This window comes from Pristiophorus japonicus, chromosome 1 (assembly GCF_044704955.1).
Source record: "Pristiophorus japonicus isolate sPriJap1 chromosome 1, sPriJap1.hap1, whole genome shotgun sequence".
Taxonomy (NCBI): Eukaryota; Metazoa; Chordata; class Chondrichthyes; family Pristiophoridae; genus Pristiophorus; species Pristiophorus japonicus.
This window is the reverse complement of record NC_091977.1, coordinates 134829044-134854111: the sequence shown is the minus strand read 5'-3', so window position 1 is coordinate 134854111 and position 25068 is coordinate 134829044.

Genomic DNA, 25068 nt, shown 5'->3' with positions numbered 1-25068 from the left:
ATGTCTAGATTGCCTTCCCCATCACAAGTTACACCCGATAGGGAAGAAGTGTTTTATTTTTCATACATTGATGAACTGCCAGTCACAGCTGAAGAGATTGGTAGAGTAAACAAACATGACCCAGTGATGCCAAAGGTGTTTGAGTATATTGCAAATGGATGGCCAAGCCAGGTAACAGACAAAGATACACATCCATTCTTCATTCGTAGGAATGAATTATCAGTCGATAAAGATTGTATCATGTGGGGTGCAAGAGTGGGTATACCAAATGAATTCAGGTCCAAGTTATTAGAAGGCCTCCATGACCAGCACCTGGGAATGTGCTTGACCAAGAGTTTTGCACGCAGTTATTTATGGTGGCCAAGTCTTGATAAAGATATAGAGTACATCGTGAGTCAGTGTACGACATGTCAATCGGTAAGCAAGCAACCACCACCAGTACCATTACAGCCATGGAAATGGCCTCCCAGGGTGTGGCAAAGGCTACATATGGATTTTGCTGAGATAGAAGGACAACAATTGTTCATTCTGATTGATAGCCATTCGAAGTGGGTTGAGGTGTTTCTAATGTGGAAAATAACAACAAGTAAAACATTGGATATTTTGCGAAAATTATTTTCTTCATTTGGCCTCCCTGAAGAAATTGTTTCGGATAATGGACCACAATTTCATTCAGAAGAATTTGCACATTCACAAGCAAAAATGGTGTGAAACATACCAAGGTTCCACCATACCATCCTGCTTCGAATGGTGCAGCAGAGCACACTGTACAAATTGTAAAACGTGCCCTCATAAAACAGATGTTAGATCCAAATCCAAGGAAACGACAGTTTTCATTGGATCACAAATTGGCTAATTTTTTGATTACATATCGAAATACTCCTCATACAACTACTGGTAGAACACCAGCAGAGTTGTTTCGCAAACAACAGCCACGAACTAGATTCTCGTTGTTAAAGCCAAATTTGGCACAGTCCATCGAAGAGACACAATTAAGACAGAAAGAGAATCATGATAGAAATAGAGTAAAAGAGAGAAGTGTGAAATTAAACCAGACGGTGAGAGTGAAGAACCATCACCATAAATGGTTAAAGTGGTTACCAGGAAGTGTGGTGAAGATATGTGGTCCTCGCACATATTTGGTAAAGATATTTGATAATGGACAGGTTAGGTTTGTTCATATTGATCATATTTTACCTGCAGATATGGAAGGAGTTGAAGGTGGGAATGATTCAATTATTTCTGACTCATCAGATAGTTTTGATACACCAGTAGCAAACCCTAAATCCAATGTACTGGAAACAAATCCAGGAGAGAATCAGAATGAAAGTCTGAGTCCGAGTCAGGAAAACAAAGAGCCTGAAGTTAGAGTGAGTTCAAATGAAAATCAAGGAAATTCCATGGAGGAAAACGTTCCTCAGAATGAGCCTCAAATGAGTGTGAAATCGACACCAGGTTTGGAAGGTTCTGTTCGAGAGCGAAGGTCTCCTCTTCGAAACAGAAAACAAGTGGTAAAGTTACATTTGTAAATATGAAAAAAATAAGTTTATATCCTGTGTTATGTATAAACATGAAGGTTATGTCTGATGTTTGTTCGAATAACTTCTTCATTAAGGAGGGAGAAGTGTAATGTCTGTAAGCTTGTAATGTTTGTAGCTCCACACTGTGGATGTGGACGTATTGTGTACTGCAACTGCAGAGTCAATTATAAATAGAACCAGGCAGATTCCGGAGGCTTCCGAGAGAGAGCTGCCTGGCATGTAGGAAACTGTGTGTGCTTGTGCTCTGTGAATATATCACAATATTGAAGCTATTAGATTGTATTCTACCAATATTCTTTTCCTGCAACCAGGTGTGAAATTTCATTTCTCTCTGTGCTCCACAGCAGGCAAGTGGAAAAATTCCGCATCATTGACTGATGTGGTGTGAGAATAATCTATTTTACAAATATTGATAGGAGGTGACTGCTACAGCAGTAAACTACAGACCTGAGGGGTACAGAGGTGATGATGTGCTCTTACACACTCAAAGTTCCTTGGGTAAACAGAGGCACTAGCTTGAAAACTAAAATCAGCATTTGTTCCATAAATGTAAGCTTATTTTAAAAACAAGAAATCCAACTTTCTGTAAGGTATGTCTTGTGGTCTGTAATATCTGCAAGCTCTTCCATTGACTAGATCTGAAAGTTGTTACCTGCTGACACAATCGTGAAACTTGCAATGGTTCCTCGGGTAATTGGATTTGGCATTTCAATCCAAGGCTATAGTAATACAACATTTTCACTCTGTTGTATTTTCTGAAAAATCTACCCCATGAAAAGTATGTCCCATCAGTGGAGAAGTCCAGAACCTGGTGTGAGAATTAGGGGATTATAGATCTGAAAACAACATAACCCATGATTTTTGTGCAACCATCTGAGGTAAATTATCATTTCTGAAGTGAATTTTAATATTTGTCAAATTGTTAGTAAGCCTGGCATTCAGACTTGCTGTTTATAAGCTCCGCTCCTTTTAAATTCATTCACAGGATGTTGGCATCGCTGGCAAGGCCAGCATTTATTGCCCATCCCTAGTTGCTATTGAAAAGGTGGTGATGACCCAACTGCTTGAACCGCTGCAGTCCGTGCAGTGAAGGTAACTTGGAGGTGAAAATGTATGGTCTGCCAGCTGGATAATTTGCCCAAATCAAATTGGTTTTGCCTGAAGCAGGAAATCAATGAGGCTGAAGGGATTGCAGTGGTCTAGGTTCATTCAGTTTAGTAACATACAATTAACGTTAATTCCTTTTTTTCTCAGTTTTACATTATTCAGACAAAAGTTATATTGGTTCTGTTGAAAGTGGTATTTGTATTCAGAATTTTCCACTGTCTAATTACAAGGTAACCTGGTATAGATTTTCTTGTCCCTGGAGGTAATGTAACCATTGCGCTGAATGTAGTAGGTTCGCTGAGCTCCTGAATAGCTTTTTCATGTATCAAAGACAAATTCAACATTTTTTATTCTACACTACGTAGGTCTTGAAATTCAGCTCCATAGCAGCCTTTTTTTTAAAGCTATGGGTGCCATTTTTGTGTCTGAAATGGCATCTGAGCAGCGCGTGCACACTTCTTTTGGTGAGGGCGATAGTGTAGGCGCTGGGAGCATACGCCGTTAGTATGCAAAGTTTACAGATTGTGATGCAAATCAACTGATCTGACACCAGCGCTACCATTTTCAAACTCAACACCGAAGCCCCTCTCTTAACCTTAACTTGCATTCAGCAGCAGGAAGGACACTGCTCCAGCTACTTAAAGGAATCGTCAGCTAATTACAGGTTAGTTGCTGATTGATTTCTACTAGCTGCTGCTGAGTTTGGAGAAGTGTTTGGTGATTTCTAGAATTATTTACATTTGCTTAAAATCTACAAGGAGTGATGGTACGTGCTTAAGGACTTGGTATTGACTTGTAAGGGGTCTGCTCAGACCAGTAGCTCCCAGACATGGGTGCAGCAGTGTGTATCCCCCTTGGCCGACAGCATGACAGGAAGAATGAGCAGAGGCGAAACAAAGCAGGACAAGCTGCTAAAAGAGGCAGGAGGAGGACAGGGAGAAGGAATCTCAGCAGGAGGCCATATCCACCCAAAGACTTCAGGGAGCAATTCTCCTACCTCACCCTCAGCGACGAACAGTGCCTGCCACGTCTCCGTTTTATGAAAGAGTTGCTCACTGAAATGTTCGACCTGCTGCAGGCAGACCTGCAGCCTCAGTCCAGGAGGAGGTTGGTATTACCAGTGGCTGTAAAGGTGACCGTGGCCTTCAGCTCCATCCAAGCTGGAGCAGGCGGCATTTGTAACATCTCCCAGTTTGCTGTCCACTCCTCTATAAGTGAGGTGAGTGAGGCTCTGTATGCAAGGAGAGCTGAACACGTGTTATTTTGTCTTGCCAGAGAGAAGCAGGCAGAAAAAGCATGCGGCTTCGCCATGATAGCAGGCTTCCCCATGGTGCACGGTGCGATGGACTGCACACATATAACCTTGCAGGTGTCACACCTCAATTCGGAGACAGAAACATAGAAACATAGAAAATAGGTGCAGGAGTAGGCCATTCGGCCCTTCGAGCCTGCACCACCATTCAATGAGTTAATGGCTGAACATGCAACTTCAGTACCCCATTCCTGCTTTCTCGCCATACTCCTTGATCCTCCGAGTAGTAAGGACTACATCTAACTCCTTTTTGAATATATTTAGTGAATTGGCCTCAACAACCTTCTATGGTAGAGAATTCCACAGGTTCATCACTCTCTGGGTGAAGAAGTTTCTCCTCATTTCGGTCCTAAATGGCTTACCCCTTATCGTTAGACTGTGACCCCTGGTTCTGGACTTCCCCAACATTGGGAACATTCTTCCTGCATCTAACCTGTCTAAACCCATCAGAATTTAAACGTTTCCATGAGATCCCCTCTCATTCTTCTGGACTCCAGTGAATACAAACCCAGTTGATCCAATCTTTCTTGATATGTCAGTCCCGCCATCCCGGGAATCAGTCTGGTGAACCTTCGCTGCAGTCCCTCAATAGCAAGAATGTCCTTCCTCAAGTTAGGAGACCAAAACTGTACACAATACTCCAGGTGTGGCCTCACCAAGGCCCCGTACAACTGTAGTAACACCTCCTTGCCCCTGTACTCAAATCCCCTCGCTATGAAGGCCAACATGCCATTTGCTTTCTTAACCGCCTGTTGTACCTGCATGCCAACCTTCAAACGACTGATGTACCATGACACCCAGGTCTCGTTGCACCTCCCCTTTTCCTAATCTGTCACCATTCAGATAATAGTCTGTCTCTCTATGTTTTACCACCAAAGTGGATAACCTCACATTTATCCACATTATACTTCATCTGCCATGCATTTGCCCACTCACCTAACCTATCCAAGTCATTCTGCAGCCTCATAGCATCCTCCTCGCAGCTCACAATGCCACCCAACACCGCAAATTTGGAGATACTACATTTAATCCCTTCGTCTAAATCATTAATGTACAATGTAAACAGCTGGGGCCCCAGCACAGAACCTTGCGGTACCCCACTAGTCACTGCCTGCCATTCTGAAAAGTACCCATTTACTCCTACTCTTTGCTTTCTGTCTGCCAACCAGTTCTCAATCCATGTCAGCACACTACCCCCAATCCCATGTGCTTTAACTTTGCACATTAATCTCTTGTGTGGGACCTTGTCGAAAGCCTTCTGAAAGTCCAAATACACCACATCAACTGGTTCTCCACTCTACTGGAAACATCCTCAAAAAATTCCAGAAGATTTGTCAAGCATGATTTCCCTTTCACAAATCCATGCTGACTTGGACCTATCATGTCACCTCTTTCCAAATGCGCTGCTATGACATCCTTAATAATTGATTCCATAATTTTACCCACTACCGATGTCAGGCTGATGGTCTATAATTCCCTGTTTTCTCTCTCCCTCCTTTTTTAAAAAGTGGGGTTACATTAGCTACCCTCCACTCCATAGGAACTGATCCAGAGTCGATGGAATGTTGGAAAATGACTGTCAATGCATCCGCTATTTCCAAGGCCACCTCCTTAAGTACTCTGGGATGCAGTCCATCAGGTCCTGGGGATTTATTGGCCTTCAATCCCATCAATTTCCCCAACACAATTTCCCGACTAATAAGGATTTCTCTCAGTTCCTCCTTCTTACTAGACCCTCTGACCCCTTTTATATCCGGAAGGTTGTTTGTGTCCTCCTTAGTGAATACCGAACCAAAGTACTTGTTCAATTGGTCTGCCATTTCTTTGTTCCCCGTTATGACTTCCCCTGATTCTGACTGCAGGGGACCTATGTTTGTCTTTGCTAACCTTTTTCTCTTTACATATCTTTAGAAACTTTTGCAGTCCGTCTTAATGTTCCCTGCAAGCTTCCTCTCGTACTCTATTTTCCCTGCCCTAATCAAACCCTTTGTCCTCCTCTGCTGAGTTCTAAATTTCTCCCAGTCCCTGGGTTCGCTGCTATTTCTGGCCAATTTGTATGCCACTTCCTTGGCTTTAATACTATCCCTGATTTCCCTTGATAACCACGGTTGAGCCACCTTCCCTTTTTTATTTTTACGCCAGACAGGGATGTACAATTGTTGTAGTTCATCCATGCGGTCTCTAAACGTCTGCCATTGCCCATCCACAGTCAACCCCTTAAGTATCATTCGCCAATCTATCCTAGCTAATTCATGCCTCATACCTTCAAAGTTGCCCTTCTTTAAATTCTGGACCATGGTCTCTGAATTAACTGTTTCATTCTCCATCCTAATGCAGAATTCCACCATATTATGGTCACTCTTCCCCAAGGGGCCTCGCACAACGAGATTGCTCATTAATCCTCTCTCATTACACAATGCGCAGTCTAAGATGGCCTCCCCCCGAGTTGGTTCCTCGACATATTGGTCTAGAAAACCATCCCTTATGCACTCCAGGAAATCCTCCTCCACCATATTGCTTCCAGTTTGGTTAGCCCAATCTATATGCATATTAAAGTCACCCATGATAACTGCTGCACCTTTATTGCATGCACCCCTAATTTCCTGTTTGATGCCCTCCCCAACATCACTACTACTGGTTGGAGGTCTGTACACACTCCCACTAACGTTTTTTGCCCTTTGGTTTTCTGCAGCTCTACCCATATAGATTCCACATCATCCAAGCTAATGTCCTTCCTAACTATTGCATTAATCTCCTCTTTAACCAGCAATGCTACCCCACCTCCTTTTTCTTTTATTCTATCCTTCCTGAATGTTGAATACCCATGGGTGTTGAGTTCCCAGCCTTGATCATCCTGGAGCCACGTCTCTGTAATCCCAATCACATCATATCTGTTTACATCTATTTACACAGTTAATTCATCCACCTTATTATGGATACTCCTTGCATTAAGACACAAAGCCTTCAGGCTTGTTTTTTTAACACCCTTTGTCCTTTTAGAATTATGATGTAGTGTGGCCCTTTTTGTTTCTTGCCTTTGTTTACTCGGCCTTCCACTATTGCTTTTTACCTTTCTACCATCTGTTTCTGACTCCGTATTACTTCGCCCTATCTCACTGCATAGGTTCCCATCCCCCTGCCATATTAGTTTAAACACTCCCGAACTGCATTAGCAAATGTTACCCCCAGGACATCAGTTCCAGTCCTGCCCAAGTGCAGACCGTCCCTTTTGTACAGGTCCCACTTCCCCCAGAACTGGTTCCAATGTCCCAGGAATTTGAATCCCTCCCTCTTGCACCACTGCTCAAACCACGTATTTATTCTAACTATCCTTCTCCCTCTACTCTGATTAGCATGTGGCACTAGAAGCAATCCAGAGATTACTACCTTTGATGTCCTACTTTTTAATTTAACTCCTAGCTCCCTAAATTCAGCTTGGAAGACCTCTTCCTGCTTCTTACCTATATTGTTGGTACCTACATGTACCACGACAATTGGCTGTTCACCCTCCCTCTCCAGAATTCTCTGCAGCCGCTCCGAGACATCCTTGACCCTTGCACCAGGGAGGAAACATACCATCCTGGAGTTTTGGTTGTGGCCGCAGAAACTCCTATTTATTCCCCTTACAATCGAGTCCCTTATCACTATCGCTCTCCCACTCTTTTTCCCACCCTTCTGTGCAGCAGAGCCACCCATGGTGCCATGAACCTGGCTGCTGCTGCCTTCCCCTGGTAAGTCATCTCCCCCAACAGTATCCAAAACGGTATATCTGTTTTGGAGGGAGATGACCGCAGGGGACTCCTGCACTACCTTCCTGCTCTTGCCTTGTCTCTTGGTCACCACAACCGAAGGAGATTCCACTCCCTCAATGACCAGCTTTTTATTTTATTCATTCCTGGGATGTGGGCGTCACTGGCAAGGCCAGCATTTATTGTCCGTCCCTTACTTGCCTTGAGAAACATAGAAACATAGAAATTTACAGCGCAGAAGAAGGCCATTTCAGCCCATCATGTCCACGCTGGCTGACAAAAAGCCGCACGGCCCTTGGTCAGTAACCTTAAAGGTTACATATAAACCTATGAACAAAGATGGAAAGGCAAAGAGCACCCAGCCCAACCAGCACTCACACAACTGCGATACCCTTTGTACTGAAACATTCTGCACTCTACCCCAACTGGAGCCATGTGATCTCCTGGGACAGGCAAAAACTAGATAAAAACCCAGGCCAATTTAGGGAGAAAAAATCTGGGAAAATTCCTCTCCGATCCATCCAGGCGATCGAAATTAGTCCAGGAGATCACCCTGGCCGTAATCTATTCCCTGCATTACTCACCATTATATCTGCGCCGTCCAACAAAAGGTCATCCAGTCTAATCCCAATTACCAGCTCTAGGTCCGTAACCCTGCAGGTTACTGCACTTTAAGTGCCCAGCCAACCATCTCTTAAAAGTGGTGAGAGTTTCTGCATCCACCACTCTTCCAGGCAATGAGTTCCAGATCCTCACAACCCTCTGCATAAAGAAGCCCCCCTCAAATCACCTCTAAACCTTCCACCAACCACCTTAAAATTATGCCCTCTCATTATAGACTCCTCCACCAATGGAAATAGGCCCTTACCACAATTGCGATACCCCTTATACTGAAACATTCTACATTCCACCCCAACCGGAGCCATGTGATCTCCTGGAGGAGGCAAAAACCAGATAAAAATCCAGGTCAATTTAGGGAGAAAAAAGCCTCCTTGAACCGCTGCAGTCCTTGTGGTGAAGGTACTCCCACAATGCTGTTACGGAGGGAGCTCCAGGATTTTGACCAGCAATGATGAAAGAACGATGATTTATTTCCAAGTCAGGATGGTGTGCAACTTGGAGGGGAACTTGCAGTTGATAGTGTTCCCATGCGCCTGCTGCCCTTAGCCTTCTAGGTGATAGAAGTCGTGGGTTTGCGAGGTGCTGCCAAAGACACTTTGCTAGTTGATGCAGTGCATCTTATATGGTACACACTGCAGCCACAGTGCGCGGGGGGTGGAGGGAGTGAATGTTTAAGGAGGTGGATGGGATGCCATTCAAGCGGGCTGCTTTGTCCTAGATGGCGTCGAGCTTCTTGAGTGTTGTTGGAGCTGCAATCATCCAGGAAAGTAGAGAGTATTCCATCACACTCCTGACTTTTGCCTTGTTGGTGGTGGAAAGACTTTGAGGAATCAGGAAGTGAGACACTCGCCTCAGAATACCCAGCTTCTGACCTGCTCTTGTAGCCACAGTATTTATGTGGCTAGTTCAGTTAAGTTTATGGTGAATGATGACCCCCAGGATGTTGATGGTGGGGGATTTGGCAATGGTAATGCCATCAAAGTGCGGTGGTTCGAATCTCGCTTGTTGGAGATAGTCATTGCCTGGCACTTGTGTGGCGCTAATGTTACTTGACACTTATCAGTCCAAGCTGGATTATCATCCAGGAATTCAGCTCTTTTGTCCATGTTTGAACCAAGGCTGTAATGAAGTCTGGAGCTGAGTGGTCCTGGCGGAACCCAAACTGAGCATCGGTGAGCAATTATTAGTGAGTAAGTGCCATTTGATAGCACTGTTTCTTGACACCTTCCATTGGATGATTGACAGTAGACTGATGGGGCGGTAATTGGCCAGATTGAATTTGTCCTGCTTTTTATGGACAGGACATACCTGGGCAGTTTTCACATTGTCGGGTAGACACCAGTATTGTAACTATACTGGAACAGCTTGGCTAGAGGCGTGGCTAATTCTGGAGCCCAAGTCTTCAGCACAACAGCCGGGATGTCCTGGATCCTATAGCCTTTGCTGTGTCCAGTGCACTCAGACGGAGTGCGGAGCTTTGATCTGATCATTTCTTGATATCACATGGAGTGAATCGAATTGGCTGAAGACTGACTTCTATGATGGTGGGGACTGATATGGATTATCCACTCGGCATTTCTGGCTAAAGATGGTTACAAATGCTTCAGCCTTGTTTTTTGCACTGGCGTGCTGGGCTCTGCCATCATTGAGAACGGGGATATTCATGGAGCCTCCTCCTCTCGTTAGTTGTTTAATTGTTCACCATTCATGACTGGATGTGGCAGGACTGCGGAGCTTTGATCTGATCATTTTATTGTGGGGTCACTTAGCTCTGTCTGTAGCATGCTGCTTCTGTTTATCATGCATGTAGTCCTGTGTTGCAGATTCCCCAGGTTGGCATCTCATTTTTAGGTATGCCTGATGCTGCTCCTGGCATGTTCTTCTGCATTCTTCATTGAACCAGGGTTGGTGCCCTGGCTTGATGGTAATGGTAGGGTGAGGGATATGCTGAACCATGAGGTTACAGATTGTGGTGGAATGCAATTCTGCTGCTACCACACAGTGCCCCATGGATGCCCAGTTTTGATGGAGGGTGTCCTCAGTGTGTAGCCAGCACTTCGTTTCCACAAAGACTGTGGGTGTCATGCACAGATGCATCTGTAAAAGATAGATCGATGAGGACGAGGTCAAGTAGGTTTTTCCCTCGTGTTAGTTCTCTCACCATCTGCAGCAGTCCTAGTCTGGTAGCTATGTCCTTCAGGTCTCGGCCAGTCAGTAGTGGTGCTGCTGAGCCACTCTTGGTGATGGACATTGAAGTCCCCCACCCAGAGTACATTCTGTGCCCTTGCTAGCCTCAGTGCTTCTTCCAAGTGGTGTTCAACATGGAGGAGTACTGATTCATCAGCTGAGGGAGGACGGTAGGTGGTAATCAGCAGGCAGTTTCCTTGTCCATGCTTGACCTGAAGCCATGAGATTTCATGGGGTCTGGAGTCAATGTTGAAGACATCCAGGACCGCTCCCACCTGACTGCATAGCACTGTGCCACTATCTCTGGTGGGTCAGGACCTACCCACTCGGGGATGGTGATGGAGGAGTTTGGGACATTGGCAGAAAGGTATGATTCTGTGAGTATGACTATGTCTCATTGTTGCTTGACTAATCTCTGGGACAGCTCTCCCACTTTTGATACAAGGACTTTGCAGGGTCGACTGGGCTGGGTGTACCATTGTTGTGTCCGAAGCCAGTGCCAAGGTCGATGCCGGGTGGTCCGTCCGTATCATTCTTATTACTGTTGTTCTTCGCGCTGTCCAAGTTAATGGCTTGCTAGGCCATTTCAGAGGGCAGTTAAGAGTCAACCACATTGCTGTAGGTCTGGAGTCACTAGGCCAGATCAGGTAAGGACGACAGAACCAGATGGGTTTATACAGCAATCCGATAGTTTTATGGTCACCATTACTGATACTCACAGTTTTATATAATTAACTGAATTTAAATTCCCCATCTACCATGGTGGGATTTGAACTGACATTTTTGGATTATAAGTCCACACCTTTGGTTTACTAGGCTAGTAACATAACCACTATGCTACCGTTCCCGTGTACGATAAGCAAATGTGCGACAATATGCAGTGACTCATAAGAACATAAGAACATAAGAAATAGGAGCAGGAGTAGGCTATACGGCCCCTCGAGTCTGCTCCGCCATTTAATACGATCATGGTTGATCTGATCATGTACTCAGGTCCACTTCCCTGCCCGCTCTCCATAACCCCTTATCCCCTTATCGTTTAAGAAACTGTCTTTCTGTCTTAATTTATTCAATGTCCCAGCTTCCACAGCTCTCTGAGGCAGCGAATTCCATAGATCCACAATCCTCTGAGACAAGAAATTTCTGCTCATCTCAGTTTTAAATTGGCGGCCCCTTATTCTAAGATTATGCCCTCTAGTTCTAGTCTCCCCGATCAGTGGAAACATCCTCTCTGCATCCACCTTGTCAAGCCCCCTCATAATCTTACATGTTTCGACAAGATCACCTCTCATTCTTCTGAATTCCAATGAGTAGAGGCCCAACCTACTCAACCTTTCCTCATAAGTTAACCCCCTCATCCCCGGGATCAACCTAGTGAACCTTCTCTGAACTGCCTCCAAAGCAAGTATATCCTTTTGTAAATATGGAAACCAAAACTGCACACAGTATTCCAGGTATGGCCTCACCAATACCTTATATAGCTGTAGCAAGACTTCCCTGCTGTTATACTCCATCCCCTTTGCAATAAAGGTCAAGATTCCATTGGCCTTCCTGATCACTTGCTGTACCTGCATACTAACCTTTCGTGCTTCATGCACAAGTACCCCCACGTCCCACTGTACTGCAGCACTTAGCAATCTTTCTCCATTTAAATAATAACTTGCTCTTTGATTTTTTTCTGTCAAAGTGCATGACCTCACACTTTCCAACATTATACTCCATCTGCCAAATTTTTGCCCACTCACTTAGCCTGTCTATGTCCTTTTGCAGATTTTGTGTGTCTTCCTCACACATTGCTTTTCCTCCCATCTTTGTATCGTCAGCAAACTTGGCTATGTTACACTCAGTCTCTTCCTCCATTAATATAGATTGTAAATAGTTGGGATCCCAGCACTGTTCCCTGCGGCACCTCACTGGTTACTGATTGCCAACCCGAGAATGAACCATTTATCCCTACTCTCTGTTCTCTGTTATTTAGCCAATCCTCTATCTATGCTAATATATTAACCCCAACCCCGTGAACTTTTATCTTCTGCAGTAACCTTTTATGTGGCACCTTGTCAAATGCCTTCTGGAAGTCCAAATACAGTACATCCACTGGTTCCCCTTTATCCACCCTGTTCATTACATCCTCAAAGAATTCTAGCAATTCAAGCATGACTCCCCCTTTATAAATCCACGCAGGTCAATGCTTGGTATCCTGGCAGTAGTCATTATGCTTTTATTCTGCGGCAGACCGCTGTACCATCAGCATTTGAGCAACCACAACAAACAAGAGGATGGCTACTGGGCGACAAGGGGCTATCCGCTGACCACCTGGCTCATGACTCCGCTGCGCTAGCCAACCACACGTGGGCAACATGCATATAATGAAAGCCATGCTGCGACATGTAATCTGATAGAGCTGATCATTGACATCCTTAAACAATGCTTCAGCTGCATGGACTGCTCTGGAGGAGCCCTGCAATACTTGGCAGAGCACGTCTCAAGCTTCATTGTGGCCTGCTGCATGCTCTGTCTTGCTATCACAGGGTATGTTACTCGACTTGTAATCCTGAGGTTTGGGTTAATGATCTGGAGACGTGAATTCAAATCCCACCATAGCAGCTGGGGAATTTTAATTCATTCATTCAGTAAATCGGGAATTAAAAAAGCTTGTATCAGTAAAAATGCCTATGAAACTGTTAGTTTTTTCATAAAAATCAATCTGGTTCACTAACATCCTTTCGGGAAGGAAATCTGCTGCCTTTATCTTGTCTGGCCTATATATGACTCCAGACCCACAACAATGTGGTTGACTCTGAACTGCCCTCTGAAATGGCCTAGCAAGCCATTCAATTGTACCAAACTGCTACAAAGAAGCATAGACTACAGAGGTTCAAGAAGGTGGCTAACCACCACATTCTCAAGGGCAGTTAGAGATGGGCAATAAATGCTGGCCTTGCCAGCGACACCCACATCCTGTGATCAAATAAAAAAATCATGGGGGCACAGCCCTTTCCACCAGGCATACAGTGACCAGAAGAGGAAGTGGAAAGGAGGAGTCAACCCAGACAGTCCCTTTCTACCTGGGCTGTCTGTGATCGAACTAGTGAACACAACCGCAATTCCCCATTCCACATTAGTCCCACACCTTACCTTCCCTCTGTTATTGACCATCACAGTATCCTCTTGGCCACAATGCTACATTAAAGGCCACTGCAAAACAAACATTCCAAACCAATTTTATGAATGATACCATTATGATATTGCAATCAAAAGTCAACTAACTACCCTTGTTAATTCCCTTAATGCCTCTCTTCAGTGTGCCTTTGCCTGTCCTCCTGCTTCCACACAGTGCAACCCCAGTGGCTGCACATGGCTGGGGGGTGGAAGGCTGCTGACTTTCCATGAGGGACACTGCAGATGGCCTTGCAGGATGACCTTGAACAGGTCTGGGCCTAGCAGGCCCGGCTGTAGACTGCAGCATCTCTGCATGGGTGGCAGCGGTCTGGACTGGCTGGCTGATAATCAACATCAAGAGGCCTGGTGGATGGCAGTGGTGGGAGGACAAATGCTGTCATCTTGAGAGAGGACAACAGGGTCGGACTCTACGGAGTTACTGCCACTCCACCGGGGGTGGTGCCTCAGCAATCCTAGTAATTTGTTGGAGGACAGATTATTGGACTGCTATGACATCCTGCAAGCCATTTCAACACAGGTACACAAGCTGTCTGCACTTGCATGGCAGCAGTCTGAGCTTGCATGAGTTCATTCTGAGCTTCCATTGCAGCATTTAGACATTGGGAGGCTTCTGCTTGTGCTGCAATGGAAGCTGAGACATCAGCCATCAGACACTGCTTGCTGGCTGGGTCTAGAAGTATGTTAATAAATCTGCCCGCCCTTTCCATGCTGGAAAGAATGAGCCCCACACTCTATGCAAAACCCTGTGCAAGGTTGGTGCTGGACTCCTCCATGCTTTTTGACATTGCATTCAGGCTTTCTAGCAGGCCTGCCAATGCACCAAGCATTCCATTGTGCATTTACATCATCGTTCTTCTGTAGACCACCCCATCAATGTCTTCATCTGAGTTCTGTGTAGCAGAACTCATGTGTGACCTTGCCCTCCAGCGAGCAGGCTCCTCCGCTACCCTTTCCCCCTGCCCTGTCTGCAGGCCACTCATGACCGGTGGCTCACCAGGTGCAGATCCCACATTTAAACTCTCCTCTAAAGTACATGGCATGTCAGTATCTGAGCTGTTGTCTGGGTAAGTGAAATCAATTGACGGTACTACGTGTTCTCTCGCAATTGCTGCTCTTCCACCAGTACCTGGCCAGTTTGCAGTTCTTGAGTATCTGAAAGGAGAAAGGCACAAGGGTGACGTGGTTTGGTGAGGGGAGAGAGGGGGAAAGCAAGAGGTGCATGCTTACACCATCTACAGCTTGTAAATCAGAAGAGATTGTGAGATAAAGTATATGTGAGATAAAGTATAAGTGAGATGTGAGAAGGAGGATTAGGTATGAGGATACTGTCATGTTCAATTGATTCAGCCCCGCCACTGAACACAGCCTCAGAAACGTCCATCCCAATAATGGCCAGCATCATCTTCTCCATCGAAGTAAGGTTATGCAGGCATGCCTGTGCCCATTCGGGTAGCCCATGCTGTCTCTTGTTAAGCATCACCTTGTCCTGTAAGAGAGAGGAAAGTGTGCTGCTGAGTATCATGCAATCTGTTTGGGTGATGTAGCTGTCACGTTTGAATAGTTGGCAGTGTATGCAAGCTGTGAGATGTGGGTGTGAGGCTTGCAGCAGTGCTAAGTACGTGAAGGTAAGGTTAAGCTAGAAATCTTAGGCATGAGTCGTGATTGATGGAGATTGTTGGTAGGTGCGTGAAGGGAGGTGGTGAATTGAGCAGTGTCTGAGTCAATCGTTCAGTTTTAAGGATATGAATTGAAGATTTGAAGTTGAATTCACTGACCTTGACCACTCGAATGAGGTCATTAAACCCCTTGCTGCATTGCATCCAGGTCCTCGGGATTACACTGCTGGCATTGACCACAATGGCTATTTGCTCCCATTCCCTTCTCACAATTTGTCTGCCGGGCCTCCTGGCCCCCAGTGGAGAGAGGACCTCTCGTCTCCTGTGCACCTCCCGCACCAAGGTCTCCAGTGCTGCATCTGAAAAATTGGGAGCTCTCTCTCTGCTATGTTGCACCATCACTCAGTTTTCTTGCTCATCAGTCTGTTTCCCAGCCATTTCCGCTGTCTGCTGAAGCCAGGATGCACCTCCCCTTTAAGAAGTGCAGGCTAGTTTTAATTGGTGCTAGCCTCACACAAGCTTTGGCCCCCCTGATGAGGCGCTAAGCCACTGACTAGCATGCTTGGTGCTTCCTTACCACTGGAATCATTTTAATTAGGAGGCAACATGATGTTTGCATGTGCCTGCATTGAACTCACAGGCGTGGGCTAACTGCGTATCATGACACCTGTGTCCATTTCAGGCCTGATCAAATTTCTAGGCCTAAATTGTTCCAAGAAACCTTTTTTTTGTCTATATATTATTTCCGAAAAAAGATTGCACCTAAGAGATTTTATTCTTTATTTTTTTGTTGGGTGAATAGAGGACCTTTGACTTGTATATTGCAACGAGTGCTGGTTGTTGTTTGTAACAATTGGAATTGTATTCTGTGCATCAGAGGACTTTGTATGATGATTAGATTGGGCTCTGTTATGATACTATTTTTCATTACTTTCACCTGCAGTTCTAATTTCCTCAAGTTCTAGTTATTATTTTCATGTACAATCTAATCCTCTGATCAAGTTGGATACAGTACATAATAGATGAAAGGCAATTAATTCATGACTACTATGTTCCAGCTGGTGTATCTCATAATCCCAGCTCCAGCAGCGTTTGCAATAAATTAAATCATGATTTCTCTCAGATATTTGTGGAATGACCAACAATGAAGCAAAGTGTGATTGGCGCCCACCCGAATGTAGAATATCTTCCAGGCCCCAACCCATTTATAATGCCTGTTATTGGGAAATTGGTATTTGCGTCAGGATATCAATACTGCAGTAATTTAAAGAGGACAGCATTTCTGGAAGGAATTTGTGTACAATGACAAACATGGAACAGCACAGTACGCTGATGGTTTGCTTCAGGAAATGCAACATTGAAGAATGGTGCTGTTGGTAACCATGGGCACCATCCACACAGATAAGCTGCACAGATTTTAGGGGAGAATATGGAGCTCAGTATCATGGCTTCAAGTGAGGAAAAAATTTAGACCTCATCAGAGAGCTACGGTGAGAGTGCTCAATATTAACTACATTAAGTAACTGGGCAAAGTATGCATGCCACAAAGTGTTATTTCCGCTCATACTATCGTATGTACCATGCACGTCCATTCTGCAACAGGGCACACTTTGCAGTAACAACATATTCCTGCAGCTCTTCCGACATTCAGTTTCTTCCTACATAAAAACATAGAAACATAGAAAATAGGTGCAGGAGCAGGCCATTCAGCCCTTCCAGCCTGCACTGCCATTCAATGAGCTCATGGCTGAACATGAAACTTCAGTACCCCCTTCCTGCTTTCTTGCCATACCCTTTGATCCCCCGAGTAGTAAGGACTTCATCTAACTCCCTTTTGAATATATTTAGTGAATTGGCCTCAACTACTTTCTGTGGTAGAGAATTCCACAGGTTCACCATTCTCTGGGTGAAGAAGTTTCTCCTCATCTCGGTCCTAAATGGCTTACCCCTTATCCTTAGACTGTGACCCCTGGTTCTGGACTTCCCCAACATTGGGAACATTCTTCCTGCATCTAACCTGTCTAAACCCATCAGAATTTTAAACGTTTCTATGAGGTCCCCTCTCATTCTTCTGAACTCCAGTGAATACAAGCCCAGTTGATCCAGTCTTTCTTGATATGTCAGTCCCACCATCCCGGGAATCAGTCTGGTGAATCTTCGCTACACTCCCTCAATAGCAAGAATGTCCTTCCTCAAGTTAGGAGACAAAAACTGTACACAATACTCCAGGTGTGGCCTCACCAAGGCCCTGTACAACTGTAGCAACACCTCCCTGCCCCTGTACTCAAATCCCCTCGCTATGAAGGCCAACATGCCATTTGCTTTCTTAAGCGCCTGCTGTACCTGCATGCCAACCTTCAATGACTGATGTACCATGACACCCAGGTCTCGTTGCACCTTCCCTTTTCCTAATTTGTCACCATTCAGATAATAGTCTGTCTCTCTGTTTTTACCACCAAAGTGGATAACCTCACATTTATCCACATTATACTTCATCTGCCATTCATTTGCCCACTTACCTAACCTATTCAAGTCACTCTGCAGCATCATAGCATCCTCCTTGCAGCTCACACTGCCACCCAACTTAGTGTCATCCGCAAATTTGGAGATACTACATTTAATCCCCTCGTCTAAATCATTAATGTACAATGTAAACAGCTGGGGCCCCAGCAAAGAACCTTGCGGTACCCCACTAGTCACTGCCTGCCATTCTGAAAAGTACCCATTTACTCCTACTCTTTGCTTCCTGTCTGACAACCAGTTCTCAATCCACGTCAGCACACTACCCCCAATCCCATGTGCTTTAACTTTGCACATTAATCTCTTGTGTGGGAACCTTGTCGAAAGCCTTCTGAAAGTCCAAATATACCACATCAACTGGTTCTCCTTTGTCCACTTTACTGGAAACATCCTCAAAAAATTCCAGAAGATTTGTCAAGCATGATTTCCCTTTCACAAATCAATGCTGACTTGGACTTATCATGTCACCATTTTCCAAATGCGCTGCTATGACATACATGTGGAAATCGGCATGGTCCTGACCTGCAAGACATTAGCAGGCCGGGGCCATTAGAGGGAGCAATGTGCGGTGGCCCGGCCTGGAAATCGGCATGGTCCTGGCCTGCAAGATCATCAGCAGGCCGGGACCATTAGAGGGAGCAATGTGCGCCGGCATACCACTGCAAGGAGCAGCGTGTGCTGCTGCAGGAAGGCGACGACTGATTGCAGTGTGCGCAGATACAGGAAGACTGTCAAGGTCGGGACAAAGGAGCGGCAAGAGTTTGTAGAGGGGTGTGATGGGGGCCCAGGAGAGGCGTGAGTTCGCGGCCCAGAAGAGGCGAGGGTCCAGGGGTAGCATGGGCCAGCCCACACTGCGATATGTGTGCATAAGAGAAAACAGCGAATTATAGACCAGTTAGCCTGATATCGGTAGTGGGGAAAATGTTGGAATCAATTATTAAAGATGTAATAGCAACGCATTTGGAAAGCAGTGATAGGATTGGTCCAAGTCAGCATGGATTTATGAAAGGGAAATCATGCTTGACAAATCTTCTGGAATTTTTTGAGGATGTAACTCATCATCATAGGCAGTCCCTCAGAAACGAGGAAGACTTGCTTCCACTCCTGAAGTAAGTTCTTTGGTGGCTGAACAGTCCAATATGAGAGCCACAGACTCTGTCACAGTGGGACAGATAGTTGTTGAGGGAAGGGGTGGGTGGGACTGGTTCACCCTTGAATTCTGCATGCTCTCAGCATTGAGACTTGAGGTGCTCAGCGCCCTCTCGGATGCACTTCCTCCACTTAGAACGGTCTTGGACCAGGGACTCCCAGGTGTCAGTGGGGATGTCACACTTTATCAGGGAGGCTTTAAGGATGTCCTTGTAGCGTTTCTGCTGTCCACCTTTGGCTCGTTTGCCATGAAGGAGCTCCGAGTAGAGCACTTGCTTTGGGAGTCACGTGTCTGGCATGCGGACTATGTGACCTGCCCAGCGGAGCTGATCGAGTGTGGTCACTGCTTCAATGCTGGGAATGTTAGCCTGAGTGAGGATGCTGATGTTGGTGCATCTATCCTCCCAGAGGATTTGTAGGATCTTGCGGAGACATCTTTGGTGAAGCGAACCCGGGGACTGGGAGAATTTAGAACTCAGCAGAGGAGGACAAAGGGTTTGATTTGGGCAGGGAAAATAGAGTAGGAGAGGAAGCTTGTAGGGAACATTAAAACGGACTGAAAAAGCTTCTATAGATATGTAAAGAGAAAAAGATTAGTAAAGACAAACGTAGGTCCCCTGCAGTCAGAATCAGGGGAAGTCATAACGGGGAACAAAGAAATGGCAGACCAATTGAACACGTACTTTGGTTCGGTATTCACTAAGGAAGACACAAGCAACCTTCTGGATATAAAAGGAGTCAGAGGGTCTAGTAAGAAGGAGGAACTGAGGGAAATCCTTATTAGTCGGGAAATTGTATTGGGGAAATTGATGGGATTGAAGGCCAATAAATCCGTAGGGCCTGATGGACTGCATCCCAGAGTACTTAAGGAGGTGGTCTTGGAAATAGCGGATGCATTGACAGTCATTTTCAAACATTCCATAGACTCTGGATCAGTTCCTATGGAGTGGAGGGTAGCCAATGTAACCGCACTTTTAAATAAGGAGGGAGAGAGAAAACAGGGAATTATAGACCAGTCAGCCTGACATCAGTAGTGGGTAAAATGATGGAATCAATTATTAAGGACGTCATAGCAGCGCATTTGGAAAGAGGTGACATGATAGGTCCAAGTCAGCATGGATTTGTGAAAGGGAAATCATGCTTGACAAATCTTCTGGAATTTTTTGAGGATGTTTCCAGTAGAGTGGACATGGGAGAACCAGTTGATGTGGTGTATTTGGACTTTCAGAAGGCTTTCGACAAGGTCCCACACAAGAGATTAATGTGCAAAGTTAAAGCACATGGGATTGGGGGTTGTGTGCTGACGTGGATTGAGAACTGGTTGACAGACTGGAAGCAAAGAGTAGGATTAAATGGGTACTTTTCAGAATGGCAGGCAGTGACTAGTGGGGTACCGCAAGGTTCTGTGCTGGGGCCCCAGCTGTTTACATTGTACATTAATGATTTAGACGAGGGGATTAAATGTAGTATCTCCAAATTTGCGGATGACACTAAGTTGGGTGGCAGTGTGAGCTGCGAGGAGGATGCTATGAGGCTGCAGAGTGACTTGGATAGGTTAGGTGAGTGGGCAAATGCATGGCAGATGAAGTATAATGTGGATAAATGTGAGATTATCCACTTTGGTGGTAAAAACAGAGAGATAGACTATTATCTGAATGGTGACAGATTAGGAAAAGGGGAGGTACAACGAGACCTGGGTGTCATGGTACATCAGTCATTGAAGGTTGGCATGCAGGTACAGCAGGCAGTTAAGAAAGCAAATGGCATCTTGGCCTTCATAGCGAGGGGATTTGAGTACAGGGGCAGGGAGGTGTTACTACAGTTGTACAGGGCCTTGGTGAGGCCACACCTGGAATATTGTGTACAGTTTTGGTCTCCTAACTTGAGGAAGAACATTCTTGCTATTGAGGGAGTGCAGCGAAGGTTCAACAGACTGATTCCTGGGATGGCAGGTCTGACATATCAAGAAAGATTGGATCAACTGGGCTTGTATTCACTGGAATTCAGAAGAATGAGAGGGGATCTCAAAGAAACGTTTAAAATTCTGATGGGTTTAGACAGCTTAGATGCAGGAAGAATGTTCCCAATGTTGGGGAAGTCCAAAACCAGGGGTCACAGTCTAAGGATAAGGGGTAAGCCATTTAGGACCGAGATGAGGAGAAACTTCTTCACCCAGAGAGTGGTGAACCTGTGGAATTCTCTACCACAAAACGTTGTTGAGGCCAATTCACTAAATATATTCAAAAAGGAGTAAGATGTAATCCTTACGAATAGGGGGAATCAAGAGGTATAGCGAGAAAGCAGGAATGGGGTACTGAAGTTGCATGTTCAGCCATGAACTCATTGAATGGTGGTGCAGGCTCGAAGGGCCGAATGGCTTACTCCTGCACCTATTTTCTATGTTTCTATGTTTCTATATTTCTTCAGCAACTTGAGGTGTCTACTGTACATGTCCATATCTCTGAGCCATACAGGAGGGCAGGTATTACTACAGCCCTGTAGTCCTTGAGCTTGGTGGCAGTTTGAGTGGACAAGGGAGAACCAGTGGATGTGGTGTATTTGGACTTTCAAAAGGCTTTTGACAAGGTCCCACACAAGAGATTAGTATGCAAAATTAAAGCACATGGTACTGGGGGTAATGTATTGACGTGGATAGAGAACTGGTTGGCAGACAGGAAGCAAAGAGTAGGAATAAACGAGTCCTTTTTAGAATGGCAGGCAGTGACTAGGGGAGTACCGCAAGGTTCAGTGCTGGAACCCCAGTTATTTACAATATATAATGATTTAGATGATGGAATTGAATGTAATATCTCCAAGTTTGCAGATGACATTAAGCTGGATGGCAGTGTGAGCTGTGAGGAGGATGCTGAGAGGTTGCAGGGTGACTTGGACAGGTTAAGTGAGTAAGCAAATTCATGGCAGATGCAGTGTAATGTAGATAAATGTGAGGTTATCCACTTTGGTTGCAAAAACAGGAAGGCAGAATATTATCTGAATGGTGACAGATTAGGAAAAGGGGAGGTGCAATGAGACCTAGGTGTCAAGGTACATCAGTCATTGAAAGTTAGCATGCAGGTACAGCAGGCAGTGAAGAAGGCAAATGGGATGACTGCCTTCATAGCGAGAGGGTTTGAGTATCGGAGCATGGAGGTCTTACTGCAGTTGTACAGGGACTGGGTGAGGCCTCACCTTGAATACTGTGTACAGTTTCGGTCTCCTAATCTGAGAAAGGACATTCTTGCTATTGAGGGAGTGCAGCGAAGGTTCACCAGACTGATTCCCGGGATGGCAGGACTGACATATGAAGAAAGACTGGATTGACTAGACTTATATTCACTGGAATTTAGAAGAATGAGAGGGGACCTCATAGAAACATATAAAATTCTGACGGGATTGGACAGGTGTCGAAGGGCAAAATTCGTGGGAAACCCCCCGCAGTGTTTGGACTCATTGGAAAGGAAATTTAATTTGGAACTATCTACCAGAAAGTTTGTAATCCTAAAGTGCATATGGAAGAAACTATGAACTTTAATCGAATTTGGGATTTTACAAAGCAGATTGAACCTGTGTGGGCAGGGCTAAGTAACTATCCCTCAAAGACGTCAGTTTGATTATTGAAACTGCCTGGGGCATTGAGACTAAAGTAAATTGTCTGGAAAATGGATACTCGAAAACCCTTCTCCACAAGAGACATTAACATTGCAACAATTAGCTCAGAGATGGCCAGCCATCAACCTGAACCTGGAAAATCATTTTCAGCCTATACATAAAACAAAAGGCCCATTCTAGCCTGCGTGCAAAAACCAAGCACGTTAAGACGGACTGCAAAAGCTTCTATAGATATGTAAAGAGAAAAAGGTTAGTAATGACAAACGTAGGTCCCCTGCAGTCAGAATCAGGGGAAGTCATAACGGGGAACAAAGAAATGGCGGACCAATTGAACAAGTACTTTGGTTCGGTATTCACTAAGGAGGACACAAACAAGCTTCCGGATATAAAAGGGGTCAGAGGGTCTCGTAAAAAGGAGGAACTGAGGAAAATCCTTATTCGTCGGGAAATTGTGTTGGGGAAATTGATGGGACTGAAGGCCGATAAATCCCCAGGGCCTGATGGACTGCAACCCAGAGTACTTAAGGAGGTGGAAATAGCGGATGCATTGACAGTCATTTTCGAACATTCCATAGAGTCTGGATCAGTTCCTATGGAGTGGAGGGTAGCCAATGTAACCCCACTTTTTAAAAAAGGAGGGAGAGAGAAAACAGGGAATTATAGACCGGTCAGCCTGACATCGGTAGTGGGTAAAATGATGGAATCAATTATGAAGGATGTCATAGCAGCGCATTTGGAAAGAGGTGACATGATAGGTCCAAGTCAGCATGGATTTGTGAAAGGGAAATCCTGCTTGACAAATCTTCTGGAATTTTTTGAGGATGTTTCCAGTAGAGTGGACAAGGGAGAACCAGTTGTTGTGGTGTATTTGGACTTTCAGAAAGCTTTCAACAAGGTCCCACACAAGAGATTAATGTGCAATGTTAAAGCACATGGGATTGGGGGTAGGGTGCTGACGTGGATTGAGAACTGGTTGGCAGACAGGAAGCAAAGAGTAGGAGTAAATGGGGACTTTTCAGAATGGCAGGCAGTGACTAGTGGGGTACCGCAAGGTTCTGTGCTGGGGCCAGAGCTGTTTACATTGTACATTAATGATTTAGACGAAGGGATTAAATGTAGTATCTCCAAATTTGCGGATGACACTAAGTTGGGTGGCAGTGTGAGCTGTGAGGAGGATGCTATGATGCTGCAGAGTGACTTGGATAGGTTAGGTGAGTGGGCAAATGCATGGCAGATGAAGTATAATGTGGATAAATGTGAGGTTATCCACTTTGGTGCTTAAAACAGAGAGACAGACTATTATCTGAATGGTGACAGATTAGGAAAAGGGGAGGTGCAACGAGACCTGGGTGTCATGGTACATTAGTCATTGAAGGTTGGCATGCAGGTACAGCAGGCAGTTAAGAAAGCAAATGGCATGTTGGCCTTCATAGCGAGGGGATTTGAGTACAGGGGCAGGGAGGTGTTACTACACTTGTACAGGGCCTTGGTGAGACCACGCCTGGAGTATTGTGTTCAGTTTTGGTCTCCTGACTTGTGGAAGGACATTCTTGCTATTGAGAAAGTGCAGCGAAAGTTCACCAAACTGATTCCCGGGATGGCGGGACTGACATATCAAGAAAGACTGGATCAACTTAGCTTGTTTTCACTGGAGTTTGGAAGAATGAGAGGGGATCTCATAGAAACGTTTAAAATTCTGATGGATTTAGATAGGTTAGATGCAGGAAGAATGTTCCCAAAGTTGGGGAAGTCCAGAACCAGGGATCACAGTCTAAGGATAAGGGGTAAGCCATTTAGGACCAAGATGAGGAGAAACTTCTTCACCCAGAGAGTGGTGAACCTGTGAATTATCTACCACAGAAAGTTGTTGAGGCCAATTCACTAAATATATTCAAAAAGGAGTTAGATGTAGTCCTTACTACTAGGGGGATCAAGGGGTATGGCGAGAAAGCAGGAATGGGGTACTGAAGTTGCATGTTTGGCCATGAACTCATTGAATGGTGGTGCAGGCTCGAAGGGCCGAATGGCCTACTCCTGCACCTATTTTCTATGTTTCTATGTTTCTATGTTTCTAAAAGAACATTGCGATTACCAAGCTAATATTTCCATCAAGAAACAGATTTAGAAGATCAGCCCACCCAAGACAGATTAACTTTTAACGAGCCTGCCAAAATATGACAAAGAATTCTCAGGCCCGCCAAAATTAAACCAAGAATTCTGGACTGATTTGGTGCAAAGATTATAACCTAGAGTATAACTGGCCCATGATTTAACAAAGGGTATACTATGCTGCTTTTGCTGCTGCTTATGCTTCTGCCTCGAGAGACACTGCTTGTGCTTGTGCTAATGCCATACTATGCCTATGCCATCAAGAAGGGAGAGAAACCAAAGCAATAGTTGTAAACTAACTTCTCCAGCCTCGATGTTCTCAAATCGAAAAGGAAGGAAGAACATCACCAGCGCGGCAGCAACTG